The 15,774-nt window shown below is 44.5% G+C and overlaps 1 protein-coding gene across 2 annotated transcripts in view; it reads left to right on the plus strand.

The window, feature by feature from the left end:
- The first annotated feature begins 8,717 nt into the window (after positions 1–8,717).
- Positions 8,718–15,774, plus strand: part of ANKRD12 (ankyrin repeat domain 12) — a 127,103-nt gene continuing 120,046 nt past the window's right edge. For both annotated transcript variants that reach the window (XM_006023661.3, XM_025204248.1), the window contains exon 1: positions 8,718–8,790. The gene's annotated coding sequence lies outside the window, so the exon portion shown is untranslated. The remainder of the gene's footprint in view (positions 8,791–15,774) is intronic.

The raw sequence follows: 15,774 nt of genomic DNA on the forward strand, positions 1-15,774 counted from the left end.
CAGGCTAGATGATCTGTTCAGGTCCCTCCTGACCCTAGCTACTATGAAACTATGAATAAGAGAGGCTGAGGGAACTGGGTTTATTTAGACTACAGAAGAGAAGACTGAGGAGGGGATTTGGTAGCACCCTTCAGATGGGTGGTTCAGAAGACGATGGAGCTAGACTGTTCTCAGTGGTGGCAGAAAACAGAACAAGGAGCAATGGTCTCAAGTTGCAGCAAGGGAAGTTTAGGTTCGATATTAGGAAAAACTTTCTCACTAGAAAGATGGTGAAGCACTGGAATGGATTACCTAGAAAGGTGATGGAATCTCCATCCTTAGAGGTTCCCTTCAGATGGGTGGTTCAGAAGACGATGGAGCTAGACTGTTCTCAGTGGTGGCAGAAAACAGAACAAGGAGCAATGGTCTCAAGTTGCAGCAAGGGAAGTTTAGGTTCGATATTAGGAAAAACTTTCTCACTAGAAAGATGGTGAAGCACTGGAATGGATTACCTAGAAAGGTGATGGAATCTCCATCCTTAGAGGTTTTTAAGGCCTGACTCGACAAAGCCCTGGCTGGGATGATCTAGGTGGGGATGGTCCTGCTTTGAGCAAGGGCCTGGATTAGATGACCTACTGAGGTCCATTCCAATCCTCATATTCTATCATTCTAAGTTATAGTTGGCTGTTCAGTTAAGCTTCATTTTTCACTTGATTGTCCTAACACATATGTATTCAGCAGTCAGCCTGCTTTTAACATCATCCTCCTAAGATAGCATCATCTTAAGTTCCTTTCAGAATGCTCCTTACTTCACCCCTCAAATTGCCTTCTCCATTGTGATCGTTTCAGCCAAGAGAATAAATCAGCACTTATGTCTGACTGTTCCTACACAATGATTCATGGGCTTCAGCACCATTTTTTCCATATCTTTATCACCAGTGTTATCTTGGAATTTGATTTGAAGTCAGCATGCTGGATTTTTTTCTAAAATTCCACTCCTTATTGGAAGAAGAAAAGTGGCATACTTTTAAGTTTTCAGAATTTTACTTTGTTATGTTTTCAGAAACAAACCATTTAAAGCTCGCCCAACTTTTTTTTCTGGCTGTGACAGTGGCAAAGGCCAGACCATTGCATCACAGGAGTTTCTGAATGGATAACATGATGCATCTTGCTCTGTTACCAGCTAATTGATATTCCTTTCACAGTAACATTTAGGTTTACTCTGCCTAGCCGCGGCCAGACAAGTGCGGCCATGGTCTGCAACGCCACTCATCGCTCACTCAGGCGTTTCCTGTGCTGCTGGCTTCCAGTATGGTGTGGGAGGTTTGGAGATCCCGGGGTCCAAAAAACCCGCGCAGAAAAAAAAAGGCAGCATATGTGGCTGCAGCGTGTGCTGCCCAAAAGTGGAGACTGGCTCACTGGAGCCATGCTTCGGCTGTCGGCCAGGCTGTAAGCTGCAGGAGTGCCGTGGCTGCAGCTTCCATGGCCTCCAGGACCCCAGTAAGGCTACTGGGGCCAGCACAGTTTCTGGCCCCAGCCTCCTTACCCCACCTGGGGTAACCTGCCATGCGCCAGGTGCCATTGCTTCTTGTCTCCAGGGAGCCAAATGTCCATGCTTGTCTGGATGCAGCCCCAGGGTTCAAGCATCCTTTGGTGACTTTAGAAATGTCACAGTCTCTGAAATCTGTAAAGTGTTGGCATGAAACAATTCACTCACCTTTTTTGAGAAGTTTGCATTGGACTCACCTGCCAGACGAGTGCCAGACGAGAAGATCAGTGCCAGATCAAAGCAGTGCCAGATGAGAAGATCAGTACTATAATATAAATTTACTTGTAGGCAATTGATGAAGGTACTCAGTTGGTAAGGGGAAATCTGGATTCCCCTTCCTTTTCTGAAAACTGTTTCTGGTTTTTGCACTAAACAGTCGTTGGATTAAAACAACCCAACAGTTCTAAGAACAGACACTGCTCTTCATAAAAACACCCTATAGCAGGTGAATTTCCTCATCAGTGGGCTGTGCTCACGTTCTTTCATTCTGGCTTCATGAATCTTGCATTTCTTTCTGCGTAGCTTCAATGGGAAAGTGGAGATTGTCTCCATCCCTGCCTTATACCCTGGTAGTTAGAGCACTTTCCTAGGAGAGATGGATTTAAACCACTTAAACTGAGGTCTTTTATTTAGGGGCACTGTTTTAACTCTAGTATATTGTATGAAAAGTAAACAATTCCTCTTTTTCCTCCTTCTGTGACTGCCTCCTTTAGGAGAAAACCCATACTCAAAAGGATGAGTTGGGGTTCATACATTTAGGAGGGGTTTTGGCCTGTGATACTTACAACGGCATTTATTTACCTCTGGCCTCAATTTTAGATGCCTAAGTATGGGACGGGGGTAGGACTTGGGTGACTACACGGTCCGGTGGGTGGCGAATTAGCTAGAGGGTCGTACCCAGAGAGTCGTTGTGGATGGGTCAGTATCGACCTGGAAGGATGTGGGCAGTGGGGTCCCGCAGGGCTCGGTCCTTGGACCGATACTCTTCAATGTCTTCATCAGTGACTTGGACGAGGGAGTGAAGTGTGCTCTGTCCAAGTTTGCGGATGACACAAAACTGTGGGGAGAAGTGGACACGCCGGAGGGCAGGGAACAACTACAAGCAGACCTGGACAGGTTGGACATATGGGCAGAAAACAACAGAATGCAATTCAACAAGGAGAAATGCAAAGTGCTGCACCTAGGGAGGAAAAATGTCCAGCATACCTACTGCCTAGGAAATGACCTGCTTGGTGACTCGGAAGCAGAAAGGGATCTTGGAGTCCTAGTGGACTCCAAGATGAACATGAGTTGTCAGTGTGACGAAGCCATCAGAAAAGCTAATGGCACTTTATCGTGCATCAGCAGATGCGTGACGAACAGAACCAAGGAGGTGATACTTCCCCTCTATCGGGCACTGGTCAGACCGCGGTTGGAATACTGCGTGCAATTTTGGGCACCGCACTTCAAGAGGGATGTGGATGACCTGGAGAGGGTCCAGAGAAGGGCCACTCGTATGGTTAAGGGCTTGCAGGCCAAGCCCTATGAGGAGAGACTGGGGCACCTGGACCTCCTCAGCCTCCGCAAGAGAAGGTTGAGAGGCAACCTTGTGGCTGCCTATAAGTTCATCATGGGGGCACAGAAAGGAATTGGTGAGGCTTCACTCACCAAGGTGCCCCTGGGGGTTACAAGAAATAATGGCCATAAGCTAGCAGAGAGCAGATTTAGATTGGACATTAGGAAGAACTTCTTCACAGTTAGAGTGGCCAAGGTTCCTGCCTATGCAGGGGGTCGGACTTGATGATCTGTTGAGGTCCCTTCCGACCCTAACATCTATGAATCTATGAATTCAGTGTTTCCTACTGGCTGACTTAAGTGTCTCCTACTCCCTGCTCCTTCCATTCAATGTGATGGATGTTAGACACCTCAGAATGAGATTCATAACATTCCCTGTGTATTGTCTAGGAGAATTGTATAGGCATTGTATGGGAACTTGGTGTAATTCCTGAGTTCAACACGCAAGTCATTTTATGGATTTGATCCTCAGTCTCTTGTAGTTTGGCTCCCCACCTGTAAAATCAGAATAATAGTACTTACCTACTCGATAGAAATGATCTGAAGAGAAATAAATACATGTAAGGTTTGTGAAGCGCTTTGCTACTACAGTGATGAGGGCCGTACAAGTATCTAATATGTGGATGCTAAGACTTCTTGCCTACTTTCCTCCTCTAGCCTCTTTGGCTGCCCATGTGACCCTGTCTTTTGCCCCTTTTCTTATTACTTCTTCTTACTTGTCTCCCAATCTCTCTTATTCTAAAAAGGTTTCATTCCCTCCCAATACACATGTCCTTTGTGCCCACTCTGTCTTTAGAACATGCACAACCCCACCATTAATTCTTTCTTTCCATCATAGTAATGCTTTCTGTTCCCATAGTCAGCTTCAGATTTACTGAAAATAAACACCACGTGTAGGTTCCCCTTCCTGTTAGGCTTGATCCTCTTATCTGGCTGCCACCCTCTAGAAACTTCTTTCTAATGTATGACTGATTTCGGTGGACCCTATAAGTTTTTCCTGCTCAAATCTCAGGGCATTACTCTTATTTCATCTCTGTTCCTTTGTCCTCCTGTAGTCAGAGATGTGGGTTTTCCAGAAAATTTTGAATTGGAAAATGTTCTGGAAAAATTTCCAATGCCCTAAATAGCGCACGATTTGATTTACCATGTTTATTTGACTTACTTTTTTAGTTTTGTTTACTAAATGTATCCCAGTGTTAACTTTGTTCCAATAGCCACAAGTATTTGAACTGAAATACGTGATTAGGGAAAAAAAATAAATACAGCCCATTTAATGTGGTTTAAATGTTATATTCAAACATTCAAAGCTTTATGTAGAAAGAAATTATTTTTATTGGAATACTCATAAAAATGTAAAGACAATACACAATAGCATGTACTTCCCTTACATTGTTTGTTTAAATTTAAGAAAAATGGGAAGGCACTGAAAACTTTTGACACGCTAATTTTAGTACACCCAAAGAACTGTACATGTTATGCTGTGCTTTGGTTTTGGTTTGACCTGCACAGCCAATTAGGTGAATTCATATCTTGATTTTCGGTTTGGATTATTATGTGAGTGTATTTACCCTCCTGTTTACAAATCAATAAAACATATATGTACTCTCTCTTATACACTTCCTAGGGATAATCACCTGAAAAATATTAATTACAACTTTGCAACAGCCAAGCTGGTATTGGCATCCATTCATTGTTACTAATTAATTTTATGTAACGGGAATCAATTTTTAGAAATGGAAAATTTCCCACAGAAAAATAAAGCACTGGAAATTTTTCTGCCTGTGGTTTGGTGTCTTTCTTCCCCCCTCTCCCCAAGCTCATTTTACAAATCAAATTTCTTTCTCCTTGTGAGGAGGATAATACATCTGACTTCTGTGAGTGTCCATGGAGGTGTATTGTCTTTGGCTTCTTAAATTCTAAACTCTGGGAAATGTTATGTACAAGGATGGTTTTAACTGCTGTTTCCTTTCATTCAGGCTGATATATTAACCTATCTTTTTTGACATCTCTATGGATGACCAGTCATTTTAAACGCAGCTTGACCAAAACTGAACTTGAAATCTTGTGATGTTGTAGTTTCTCTCCTCTCACTTGAATCATTCTGTTCAACAGCACTGTCCTCCCAGTAACTCAGGTCTGCAAACTGAGTCTATACAAATTATCTGTTTGAGTAGAACTACCTTTAATGGGTAGATTCTAAACATGACTATTTTCTTACACGCCATCTCTAAAATTTGACATCTCTCTGTCCACACAACCAAAACTGTTATCAAGCCCACATCATATCACATCTTTAAAGGAGCAAATGCGCCACAGTAAAGTGTATGCATAATGCTGCTACTAAAAGCATAAACCATGTTTTTGGCCTGTTTGGGCCATGTTAGTTGCATCTTAGAATTCCCTTTCACTTTTGTATCAGATAAAAGATAAAGACACTCTTTATGGCCCTTTATAGCTGGGCTGAACCAATCCCTTGTAAACTAGCAGGCCTAGTGTAAACTATTGTGATATCAGTGTCCTTGTCTTCTATAACATCACTAGGTGTTATTGCCTCTGTCAGTTTCTTTCCTGATCATGTATGTGCCTTCTCCCACACTGTCTTACGCATAAAACAGATTCCGTGATTAAATGTGAACAGCCTTTACCTGACGTTCTTTAAAGTCTTTTTAAGACTTGCTTCTGCTATGATACCTGCAAAACCCAAGTTGCTGATTGTGGCTGGGGAGATAGCTAACTGACTGAACTTTCCTCTCCGTATTTCCTTCTTTTCTAGTCTCCAAAAAATAGTTGTGAAACTGTGTTAATGCTTCACCAGATTAATTAGTTTAAATGTTGCACAGTCATCCCTTTATTTTTGTTTGGTTCTTTAAATTGAAAGACCTTCAGATTAGAAACTGTGTATTTGCTATCTTTGTAGGAGTACCCAGAACAATGGGCCTACAATTTTGATTAGGGTCTTTGAATGAGAATATCATGTAATTGCTAAAATGCTTCATGCCCAACATCATTTTTTTTTTAAAGTGGTGTTTGTACCAGTAGTGTCTGCTACTAAGATGCTTATCAAACTATCTAACGTGATAAAATCCACAAATCCTACAGTGGACTTCTGTTTGCTTGCAACTTTGGAGGCTGAACTCAAACTGTCAGTTACTGTCTTGAGCAGGGGTGGACAAAATATTGCCTACAGGCCAGATCCAGCCAATAGCCCTGCCCGGCCCTGGCTTGGGGGGCAGACCAGGCCATGATGTGTGTGGCCAGTCCTGCTGCCTCTCAGCATGCAGGGGGTGGTGCAGTTGCTGGACTCAGCTTCCTGGCAAGCCCCACGGCAGCGGCTCACTGTCTGGCTGCTGCTGCCTGTCTGCCCCACACCCAGCACTGGGCGGGCAGTTGGATCTCCATGAAGACTGGCCCAGAACCCCTGTGGCAGGGCGTGCTCAGCCGGGTGGATGGAATGGGACCACAGGCAGATGGGGACTGGGGCCAGGATTGTGCAGCGGTGACAGCATGGGGCTGGGGCCCAGGGCACAGCTGCAGTCTGCTTCCCGCATGTCCTGGCTGCAGAAACAGCATCTATTGCAGGTATGTGAGGGAAGTGGATCATGGCTCTGCCCCAGGCCCTGGCCCCAGGCTGTCACCACCCTGTGATCCTGGCCCTGCCGACCTGTCCCGCTACCAGATGCCATTCCCTACCCACCCATGGCCCCATCCTGTCCACCTGGCTGAGCATGCCTTGCCTGTCAGGGTCCTGGGTTGGTCTCCATGGAGACCCCACCTGCCTGTTCTGTCTGGCACCCCCGGTGGTAGGTGCAAGGGGGATGAGCCCAGGGCTCTTCTCCCACTCCCCCCTGCAGCCTACAACAGCTCACCAAAATTCCTTAAGTGGCCTGCCAGCCCAAATAATTTTCCACCTCTGTCTTGAGGTTGAGACCTTTTTTTTGGGAAGTGAAGAGCCATCTACTCCCCTCTCTCCACCCCAAAGCTGTAGAGTGGTTTATAGATCTCTCTGCCACTGACCTTTAGTATCTTTGAATCCAAAGTTTTTATGAACCAAGACAAAATATATAAATTACATATCTAGTCTACAGAGGTTTGTTTGTGACTGGCTTGCTGTCAGATGTTGTAAGGACTTCATTCATTTGGCTTTTATGGTCCAGCCATTTCATTCTTGACTTATCTTTACTTGAAGCAATTTGTTTTCTAGCAGGAGGGGAGGTTGTATTTGTATTGTTCACCAACTGTATAGCTGGAAGAGATAATAGACAAGCATTCAAGCACAAAGCACAGAAATATGTTTTCTCACAACATACCCCACATTATAATGCACACCTTGTTTTCACAGGAATGAAGAAAAAGATTGTTTTGAGAGTTATAGTTTCATAGACAAGGGACAGAGTCATATTATTCAGATGACTCGCCTTCCTTCTTTCTTGGGCTGCGAAAAAGGAGGAGAGAGATCAGGAGCAGCTAGCAGATGGCAAAGTTGCCCTTAGAAAGGGTGGCTTGATTAGTGGGAAGTCAGGACCATTAACAAGAAGAGATGGTTATTAACACCTGTGGAGTAGAGAACAAGGAGCCATTAAGTCAATTGACTCCCTCCTGTCTGAGCAGTAATACCACAGCTGCTGTACTGGGGAGCTGAAAACAAAGCAGGGTGCTTCTATCCAAGGCAGAAAATTGGCTTCTGTGCTTAATAGAGGCACCCCAGTTTTGGGGGCCTGATATTTTTTCGGAGAAAAGTATGTGTTATATGTGAGAAAATATAGGAATCCAATTATAATGTGCAATAAAGATATCACCAAAACCCCCTTTTTCTGTGAAATACTGCAGTGGTTCCTGCCTTGCTGTTCACTTCTACTTCCAGCTTGGTTTCAAGAGCGTGAAAAATGACAGCTTGAAGAGAAATATAATTCTCCTACCCACTTGTTTTAAGTTTATGGGCTTGAAAGGTGGCTTCTGCCCATTTAAGGGTCAAGGGTAATCTTTCCCTTTACTTGTTTCAGAAAGGTATTGTATAAGACTTTCCATTCTCCAGCCAGAAGAAACCCCAAGTCCATGTGAAGAGGCAGAGGGAGCCATAGCACGGGAGTGGTACACAGCACTCTTCTGAATGAGAAATTGCATTAGTTAGCAGAAAACAGCATTCTAAAGTGACTACTGATTAATGACCTTGGAATTTGCTGTCCTGGGCAAAAATCTGCACATAGCTGTGAAAGCAGGAATTAGATATTCCTGTCTCACCTATGTCTTAGCTCAAAAGGTACATCTACCAAAAGCAACACAGTATGGGGTCTGTGTGGACTGCTTCGTTATTACCACTGCTGTCCTGCTTCTGCTATTAGAGCTGGCTTGGGTATCTGTCTGCCTAGTGCTTCATCATGCTATGTAGCCATACCCTGAAGTGTCCTGATAAAGGAATCTGTTGCAGGGCACTAAGGTGTTCCTGCTCCTTTAAGGGCAGAAACTGTCCAGAGAGAGGGCCTTGGGAGCCAGGCAGAACCATCCCACAGGTGCAGGCTGCCGTGGCAGCAGGCTAATGAGGGAATTAGCCTGCACCTGCACCCAGTCAGCTGACCCGAAGGCAGGGCCCTGGGCACATATAAGCCCCAGGGCTGGGACTGGAGGTAGGTAGTGCTTTGGCAGCAGCCAGGGGAGAAGGAGTTCATGCAGAAAAGCTCCATGGAGATGCTTGGCTGCCTGTCTGGCTCTTGGTAAGAGTAATGGGCTCTAGGTGCTCCTAAAGTACCTGGGGATAGGAGGCTTACATTGTTTAGGGAGAAACTGTCCCTCTTAAAGGTGCAGAGGGTGGCTTCTAGTGTTATTGGTATTCTTATTGTTAGGTTATAGCTCAGGGGCTCATATTTATGTTGTTGTTTAATCTGGTGGACTGGGCTGAGACTACTGGGGAGGAAGAGACTTCATTGGGGCACATTACTATGCTGAGCCCCAGTGCCAGAGAGGGCGCCATGATAGGGAGGGGGTGAGGAGACCCCAGTGCCAGAGGGTGCAGTTACTGAGGCTAAGGGTCCAGTGACAGCAAGAGGTCAAACTAGACTGAGGCCTCATCACAAGAGACATCTAAATATCATCTGTGAGACATGGGGTGGTTTTGGAGCCACACATCCTAGTCCATAAGGTTAGGGGTGTCTTGCGAGGCACCTGCTTAAAATGGGACCCAGCAAGAGGTCTAAGAACCCTCGGGGCTAGTGGGGTCCATCAGGACTGTGACTGCATACCAATGTGCGGGCAGCCTCCCTATCTACTTTCTACTATCTTAACCAACAAAGCATGGCAGGTGAGACCAGAAGACACCTGCAGGGTGGAGCTGGCACAGTTACAGGGCCCTAGGGGCATTGCAGCCGTCTCTAGGGACCCCAACCTGTGGCAGAATCGAATAACTTTAAAATCCATTTTGATAAAACATAAGTGCTTCTAAGGGAAACGGTGATAGTCTCAGAAAGTGTATGGCTAAATAGAAGGGTTGGAAAGATGGTTTGAACAAAGCAAAAATCCTTCAGAAATGGAAATTCAGCCCTAATGAAGTCAATAAAAGGAACAGGCAGCAGTATGTGTGTATTTAAAAAAAAAAAAAAAAAAATTGAAATTAAGGGGATTATCATGGAAATCAAATAGCAAATAGGTTAAGATATATCTTAAACCTTACCCAGAAATCAACAGGCGGAATAAATCTTGGAGGACTGGTTGAATATGTATGTGGCAAGTTAACTTATCTTTTAAGAAGTGCCGAACATGGCAGGCCACTTTAAATATATTTGTAAAGTAGCATTGCTCCAAGAAGAGTGGCAAAGGTGTATGTTTAGAGTGGTCTGCAGCAGGAAAGAAAAAGTGATTTCCTTCCGACTTGTACATGATGAAATACAAGTCTGATTGTTGAATGTTCAGCCAACAGTAACAGAGTCTAACCAAAATTCCAGCTATCAAATATGAAAGGCAGTTAATGAACAGGCTCATTCATTTTGTGAATATGGATATAACTTCAGGCTGTAAGATTTTACAACAGGGTTCTGCTATTTCCCCTCATTGCAAAGCACTGCCAATAAATTTGCATTGAATCATCTGTAGGCTGTGTGTAGACGAAATGAGAGGTGCGCGTGCACGATACTTTAAAGCAGGATAAATGCTTTTGCACTGCTTAATGGTGTTGGTGTTTGCACGCCTCAGTGGCATATTGCGCATTAATTCCAGCCGCTGTAGGCAATTTAACAGCATAATGCGCCTTAAATGACTTGGGGCTCAGGCTCCTTTGAGGAGTGTTAGTTTGCTGCCCCTACAGCACCGGGCTTCGTGCAGCTCCACGGCTCTGCAAGAAGCCCTGCAGGCAGCCTGGCAGCAACCTGAAAACTCAGGCTCTGCCCAAGAAAAGTGGCAAGCCTGATTTCCCCTCCCCTCCTCATTTAATCTACATGGGGAGGTTAATCAGCCCTAAATGGAAGCTGGTTTTTTTTTTTTCAAACCCACCAATTTAAGGCCCCTGTTTCGTCTACGTATACCCGTAGATGTTACTGTACTGAGGAATAGGACTTTGATGGACTTAATCTTCCTTTTTTACAGTAGTAGGGCCCATAAATCCTGTGTAAAATAGAAGCTATCTCTGTTTATTCTTTAAGTGAGAACTTTACTCATGCTCTGCAGTAGGCACACTCATAATTTAATTAATGTTCTTCATAAGAATTCAGATTAAACATAGAGATTTTTTTCATCATTAACTTGAAAGTAGTTTTAACTGGCTGGCTCTTTAGAAGAAAGGGCTTTTCAATTATCTAGAGATCAATAGGTCTGAGTACTACCATCAAAGCTGTAAGTACGCTTAAGAATATTGGGAGATCTGTGGACCTTTGCTTAAAAAGAAAACTTTCAGTAAATGCATGCATATTGTGAGGCATGTTCAGGGACATAGTTCTTGTGGGCCAACTTTATTAAGTCAAAGTCATATACAGATGATTATCACACTCCGGAAGAAAGGCTAAGTTTGTTCTTTGAGCAGCTGAGAGGAATTCGAATTTCCCCCTTCAGTTTTGCTCTTACAACAGAAATCCTTAGGCTGATAAGTTTTATTTGTTCCTCATTTTAGTAGCAAATAGTGGCTAGGTGGGTGGCCAGGTGGGTTGGTTCAAACATATTGGAGAATCTTCCTCGCTGTTTTAGGTTAAAATTTGTAAAAGAGATTAACCCCTTGCTTTAGAAATGAGAATCCATCTGACTGATGGTTCCAGTATATTATATTCTGTTGTTAGAAGATATATCTTCTGTCTATCTTCTGACTCCAGGCCAAGTCCATTACATTCCTAGACATGTCTCACAATGTGCATATGTTTATCTCAATTTCCCTTTTCTGGTTCGCATGTCCTGTATCCTGGTGTTGCAGGAGCAGATACTTAGGTTAAAAACAGTTCATCATTTCCTGCTTAAGTGCTCATTCCAACCTGTCAGTGATTATTATCACCTCCATAAAATGTTGCTCTGGTGCATCTTCTCTTATTCCAAAAAGGATTAAAAGATTCCTTTTGGTTTTTTTTTATGGAGATTTATTAATTGGTTAAACTAGTAGATCTTTTGGTGCCTCAGGCCAGGTGAGTAGTATGGGGCCAGTCAGCAGGCTGAATTCGTCCCCATGTACTAGGATCAGCCCTATGCTAACTTCCATACCTGATTCAGCATGCAGGGTCATGTTATCAGCTTGTGGGACTCCCCATAGGTCTAGAAATTTGGCAGCAGTCTAGTGGCAATTAGGTCTGGCTTTGAACTGGATCTGAGATTCACTGTAGTCTAGACCAGTGGTGTGCAGCCTTTTGGTGTTGCAAGTAGTATGAGTGGCACAGGGTCAGTCTGCAGGCCAGAATGGAGCCATCACTCCAAGACTGGCTCCTGCCCTGCACTGCCTCTCTTCAGCTCACGTTGCTGGATAGGGGTCCCATGCTGCTTTCACTCAGCCATGTATTGCTCTGTACAGCCTCCAGCTGACCCATGTGCTGCATGAGGCCCATTTCTCTGTGCTCATTTAGCATACTATCCAGCACATGTGGCTCCACACAGGGCCAGAAATGTGGCAGCAGGGGAGCAGCAATTGATGTCACTACTTCCCTACTGCCAGACTTTTGGACCCATGGGGATCCTTGCAGGCATGGCTTGATGAGTCGGATCTGGCCCATGGTCTAGGGGTTTGAGTACCCCTGGTCTAGACCAAATATAGTTGACGGTGCCTTTTTCACTTTGGAGTTTTAAGTACTTTGGTCAAAGTCATTCAAAAAGCCTGTGGTAAACCAAGGAACAGAACCCATTGCATTATTTTAGTCCTGTATTTTAGCCATGAAGAGTAGTTTGGTTGTATTTAGGATCACCCAGTTTTGGAATCAGAATGTTTGGTCGTATTTTATTGCTGCTCTGTCAATTTTAATAACATCATCTGTTACTCAAATGACACACTTGGTATAGAAATTGCCATAATGACTCGCTGATGTTGGATTAGGTCTGTGTTTGGGGCTGGGGGGAGGGGAGAGGAGGGGCATGCATTTCATCTCAGTTCTTCTTGTCTTTGTATATAAATGACAGCTGTAGACATATTAATAGTAAAATAACATCTCTCAGATTTACCAAATTTTGTCTCTGCAATTCAGGAAAGGGAACATGAGAACATTCCATTTTGCAAGAGCCATATTAAATTGGTATTACAAACTGCTTGTTGACATTAAATCATTTGCTCATGGAGTTTGTTGGTAGTCAGTAAGATAACTTAGGCCAAAAAAAGTGTGCAGTAAATAATGCTGTGTTCTGCATCATTTAACATCATTAGTCTTCAGCCATGTATTGAAAATAGGTGTGTAAATATTGTTTAAAACATTTAGTTTAACCTCCTCTAATGATATTGGTTAAACGATTAACTGATAACATAGCAGCTCTGGACACAGCTGCTGCTGGGAGCCACTCCTTGCCTCTGAGGCTCTTTGACTAGGGGGAATGTGGGGGAGGAGGCAAACTACACCACACAGCATAGCCCATGTGAAGCCCTGCACTGGGAGGGAAGCAGCTAATTGCTTAATTAGTCATTAAGCCACTTGCTGTTTTCCTCTTAAGCTATGGGTACTGGTCTTCCCTGCTTCTCCCTCCTTCCTGCTTGCCTGCCCTGCTGCCTTCTGATTCCTGCTCAGGCACTGTGTGGCTTCCCTTTCCCCTTTTCCTGCCAGACTATGCCCACCCAGAGCTAAAGAATGACCGATTTAAGCTAACTTGTTATCACTGCACTTATCAGTTAAATGATTAATTGTTTAACCTTTTACATCCTTAATTGAAAATGATAATGACTGTTTAGTCTTAATTAAAAAAACATGTATAAAGAAGTTAATCATTGTTCTTTTTCCTTTCTGCCTTTTCTCCATCCAAAATATGCTCTGATTGAGTGATATTTTTAACAGAATACAAATGTGAAGTCTCTGCTACGGATTCAGGAATAGTTCTAGATCAGTGATGGCCAACCTGTTTGGCAGCCATGCCACAAATTAAACCTATCTCCCTTGATAGAATTTGAGCCCTGGAGTGCCAGGGTGGAGGTTGGGGAAGCTTGATCCTCCAGCTGCAGTCTCCCAGAACATTGCAGGGGCAGGATGCTGCTGCAAGAGGAGGTGTCACCACCAAGAGCCAGGTTAAGCCTACATTGGCATTGCAGCCACTTCAGTTTTATATGTGAGACTCCAAAGCCCTGAATTTGGCAGTGGCTGCAAGGGGCAAAGGTTAACCTTGCTCTTGGCAGTGACACTTGACAGCTTTTGCTGTAGTATTCTCCCTCAGTTCTTCTCTGCAAAGCACTTTGCTTGCTTCCTGCCTCCATTCTGGTGCCTTTCACTACTGAGTGCCCTGGCCTTGTGTGCCACATACACAAGCTGCCCATGCCACTTGTAGCATATGTGCTGCAACTGACCACCCTGTTTTAAATGATTTTCCATAGAATAAAATTTTTATTGGAAACTTGGTTAATGATGCAGCTGCTTGTGTAATCTCTTCCTGTAGCCAGAAGTTCCAATATCGGTCAATGCATGCTCAGTGCTCTTGGTACGGGGATTGGATTGATTAAGCAGTGGGGAGAATAGATTTTCAATTTTAACGCCCCCCTGAAACTTCCCATTTTAGTGATTATATTTTTCTTCCTTGTTCATTGTATCTCAGTTTAATGGTACTATAAAAATGAAAGAAAAGGGCAGAAAAAATTGAGATTTAGAGAATAACTTTTTTCTTTCTGGTATCTTTGGTTTTACTTGACAGGAAACAATTAGTCTAAAAGCATACAGATCCTTAAATTCATGGCTATATTTTCCTCCTTCAAAAAAGAAAAAAAAATGTCAAAGCCTGTGGCTTCCATGTAGAACAGCAAGGGCCTGTGTTGTCTTCAGAGATTTTTTTTTTTTTTTTTTTCTTGTGAATCGTGTTGGTGTTTGCACAGCCAGCAGCGCTGATATTATGTGGCAGTCTGGTTGAGAATCATTTGTCTAGTTTTTGTTGTTGTGATGTGGGAGGTCTTATGGCTAGTGCCACCTGTTGGTCGTCCTGCCTGCCACGACTTTGCTGGTATATTATTGTGAGAGGGTTCCAGTGGAGTTCTTATCAGAGGGGTTCCCCGACACGGGTGTACTCACAGCTGTTGCCTACGGTGTTCCGCGGGGCTCCGCCACCCCTACACCCCGTCCACTTGCCAACCGATCACGTGCTGGTGGGATGGTGCCCTTCGGTCCTCTGCGGGCTTGCCCGCCGTCGGTTTCACCAATGCAGGGACTCGGACTCAGCTGTACAGCTCTGCCAGCCCGTCCTCCTGTCTCTCTGGCTCTTCTGATATCTGTTTGTGTCCTTCCTTCCTAACTTCCCTAGAAATAATATTCCCCTTGGGTAAGGAGGCTCCCAGAGCTGCCTTCCCTTACCCAGTGGATTCCAGGGAATTCTGCACCTGTCCCCGGCTCTGTTTCTCTTGGGGGCAGTGCTGGCAAACGCAGGGTGCCTCCTCGTTCCCCTTGCTTCCCTCCTCTCAAGGGGAGTACTGGCCTCTCCCTGCTCGCTATCTGTTGCAAGGTAGGAAGTTTCCCCTTGCTTTCCTCTGCTAGAGGTTTAGAGGCTTCTCCTGCCTCTTGTGCTGGTGTGGCACAGCATATCTGGTGCGTTTCCCCAGCAGGAGCCTCAGCACGCCAGATGTGCTGCCTGCTCGCTCGCTCTTTCTCTTTCTCGCTCTCTGGCTCCCCCTCCCCGCGGGTGCTGTTGGGGATTTTAAACTTTCCTGCAGCGGCCATACCGGCTGCTGCAATTAGCCCGGCTCTCTCCCTTACTGGGAACAGCCGCTTAAATAGCCAGCGTAATGCCAGCTTGCGTGGTTGTAGTTGCAGCTGCAGCTACCGCCGCGGTCTCCCAGAGGTAAGTTACCCCCTCTGGGGTTCTGTTCCGGAGTTTTGTCTGCCCTGCAGCCTTTCCTTGCCTCTCCTTGTGCCTGTGACGGCAGCGTGCCGCTGTCACAGTTGTAATATTCAATTTTTTTTTAAAGATTTATGTGTTGTTGTATAATCTTGCCAGACATGATTTGGGACACTTGTGGCTAATGTGGATAAAGCCCACTTTAAAGCAGCATGTCTGGCTTCTCAGAGATGCTCTATACTAGCAACAGTGCTTATTGTCTAGTATGTCTGTAAGGCCCTTTCTACACA

Source organism: Alligator sinensis, unplaced genomic scaffold (genome assembly GCF_000455745.1).
Source record: "Alligator sinensis unplaced genomic scaffold, ASM45574v1 scaffold597_1, whole genome shotgun sequence".
NCBI lineage: Eukaryota > Metazoa > Chordata > Crocodylia > Alligatoridae > Alligator > Alligator sinensis.